Raw genomic sequence first — 3495 nt, forward strand, 5'->3', positions numbered from 1 at the left:
CTGCTGTGTCTAAAAGTAGCAGCAGCAGCAACCCAGACTGACAGCAGCTCATTGGATCATTTGGATCATGTGTAGACTACCGTATTAACAGGAGAAGCAGCGCAAGTGAAGTTAGACGCTGTCGTTGGACAACATGCAGTAATTTATAAATGTTTAAAATCAGGTTGGGTCCGGATTAGCCAGCATGTGGGTCCGGCTCCAGACCCTAGTCTGCTAATCCGTGACCTCTGCTATATAGGCTCATGTAAGTTTTATTACTTACTTATTATTGACATTTTTATTGTTTTTTTTTTATTTGTTAAATCAGAGTTACTGTACGTATAATAATAATAATAATAATAATAATAATAATAATAATAATAATAATAATAATAATAATACATTTTATTTAACAGCGCCTTTCTTGACACTCAAGGTCACTTTACAAAAATACAGAAGATAGACACTGTATGTACTGTAACAGGAAGTTTATTGGTGTCACATCGCCTCCTACCTTCATTTCCATATAAATAATCAGTATCTGTATAAAAATCTGACATAATGCAAAGATTACAGCAGTTTGATAATTGAAAGAATAACACCCCCATTAACAAGCTTGACATTTTGAGAGTGGAATTGCTTTAAGAAAAGAAAACAGAGACTAACCCTGTTTTTATAACAAATGATAAATGCAGCAAAATAATTTCCTAACTGTATCAAATATTTAAACATTTTTATATCATTAATATAACAACAAGTAGCTCCTTTGATCACATTTTAATCCATTTTCCTCGTTGATATGTGGTTGTACAGAGCGAGGCGCTCTCGCGCCCGCGACTGGGGATGGATATCTCGGCAGGCATGCAATTTTCAGCATAACACCGGACCACGGTCCGCTAATCCGTGACCTCTGCATTAAACTGAAGCCAAGAGTAACGAGTAACGTGTGTTTTAAAAATGTAAGGAATAGAAAGTACAGATATTTGTGTGAAAATGTAAACCTATAAAGTGTATTTAAGTACCGTAACAAAGTATTTGTACTTCGTTACTTGACACCTCTGGATGTACAACACTACTGCTGTGGGGTCTTCTAACTACAAATCTAACCTAACCCCAGAGGTAAGGTCTCCATGCCTAGCAACATGTGAAGTTCCTTTAACCTGAAACAACAGTCATCACTTTGATGAATCAGGGATGCCTTTTTTTCATCTTCCTTTTCAGCTCCTCTATTGAACTCCTTCTATTGACTTTGCTCCTAAAACTTACAGCTTCTTTTATCTCCTAAACTGCTTCAAAAACATCTATAGTGATGAAAGGGGACGACTTCTTGCTTCCACTTACTTGTAGGTATTGAGCATAGTTGCCAACAATCCACTTAATGGTAAAACACACACAAAAAAAACAACCCTACAGTCTTTTATCTTGAGGAGAAAATACAGTGAGCAAGGAGCACTTATCCCCTTCTGGTCACTAATGCTGGCGTTGACCTCAGCTAATGCCCAGGGGAATCTGAAGCCTTTAAAGCAAGGAGTTAAAAGCAAAAGTCAGACAAACAACGTGTAAAATGGTGTTTATTGACGAGTATCTCACAGTAAGAGTTGACGGGGTTTGGAGAAAGTAGGACCATAAGTGTCAGGACTTTGGAAAAATTTAGCTTCTCCGGCATCTTTAGAGCAACAATGGAGAGAAAATGTATTTACTAATTTTCAGACAAGCTGTAATAACTTTTTTTAATGTCAATGTTTTGAATATCAGGAAGTGAAAAGTTGTTCTTTCAGGCTTTAGAAGAAAACCAGACAATAGAAAATGTGCAGTGGGCAAAACAGAAAATAAGAAATAAAAAAACCTTTACTCCTAAACAATACATTTAGAAATCACTTTTCTGCATATATAAAATGGACATAATCAACTGTAATTTCAGTTTATTTTTGATCATGTTATAATGTCAGATCTCCATTTTATCCCTTTAGCTATAGCTAACATGTTTTTAACATTTTTAATCTGAAAAAACCACACATAGCTGCTTAAGACAGCGAAGTCACTCAGATGATGGTTTATCAAAAGTTTTAATTTATAAGGTAAATTGTAGAGAGTTTCTAATAAGCATTATATCCATTCATCCTTTCTTCCATGGCCATCAACCTTCTCTTCTATCCTCCTTTCTCTCTGTCTTTCCAATCTCTACCCACTGGATCTTTTCACTCTTTAGTTCTGCAGATTGTAATTTTTAAGCCTGCTAAGGGGAAGCTGTTATTATGGACCCTTGATGTGAATGTACCTTTAACTTGACACCCTGTTTTTTTGGGTGTTTTGAGGCTGAAAAGAAGTAGCTTTTGGCTTGAACTGTTTTGAATTGGCGGATTTATTAATACTGTTCATCATCTGGCTGGCAGCACTTGCTGTGGTACTAAAGCACTTAAAGAGCCTCAAACACTTCTACTCCTTTTATTTGGCACCATATCAGGTACTCTTTAGCATGTTGACTGAAAAATATACCTTTTTATATGCTGATTGTAAAGTAGCTGTTATCTGCTAACCAAGCTTGAGTTTATTTTTGATTTTTGTCGTCCTGAGTCCCCAGGATAGGTTTGATTCACACCTTTCAATTTGTTTGGATTATATCATCTCTATATTAAACTCTAAACTTGATCATGCTGCACTGAACAGCTATCTGAATGGTGCACCCTCATTAAAAAGCACAGAAAAAAAAATAGATTCACCTTCAAACTAAAACGATATTGGCCAATGGTTCTTCCTGATAGGGCTTATTCTGTTATTTGTGAACCCACTTGTTGTTTTAGGACTTACTCCCACTGTGTCAGAGGGACTGAGCCATTACTCCCAATGTACCAGGCTGATTGAAGGGGTGTTTTTGTGGCCTGTGGGCTAGCTGTTGCTAGCTGGGAATTAGCCGTATTAACCGCTAAGCTATCGGTTGCATCAGAAGCGTCTCCCACATCATCGCTTGTTTCCGTAACATCTCAATGCTGTCACATCCAATGCAATATGTTTATTGGTAATTTTTCATTATTGGATTAACTGAAACTCGATTAATTTAACTATTACCAGAGACACACATCTATTTGCTATATCTCCTTACTGCTCATCAACAGTTAAGCCAATGGACTGAACGTTATCAGACTCTACCTCAAGAACTCAGGTGAACTCTTTTTTGTTTACAATTTGTTTCCTTTATTTTTCTGATTATTGCAGTAGCTTGTAGTGTTTGCTTAGTGAACTAAACCTAATGATACTATGAGGGATTATTAGTTTCAATAAATAAAGCATATTTCTGTTTTAATTGTGGTCATATTGTTATTATTTATGCAGCAGTGACCAATAGCCTAAAAAGAGCAGAGCCTCCCTCCCTTTTGGTAAAAAACTTGAATAGACAGAGACAAATATTTTCCTTCTGGTTAAAGATTAATAAGTATCTAAACAGCCAGTAAGGTAAGCAGTTAACAGCTGTTATAATAATCTAAAGGTAATTATTTAGTTTTATCCTTGATTTCAAAA

This window comes from Cyprinodon variegatus, unplaced genomic scaffold (assembly GCF_000732505.1).
Source record: "Cyprinodon variegatus isolate N-32 unplaced genomic scaffold, C_variegatus-1.0 Scaffold304, whole genome shotgun sequence".
Classification (NCBI taxonomy): domain Eukaryota; kingdom Metazoa; phylum Chordata; class Actinopteri; order Cyprinodontiformes; family Cyprinodontidae; genus Cyprinodon; species Cyprinodon variegatus.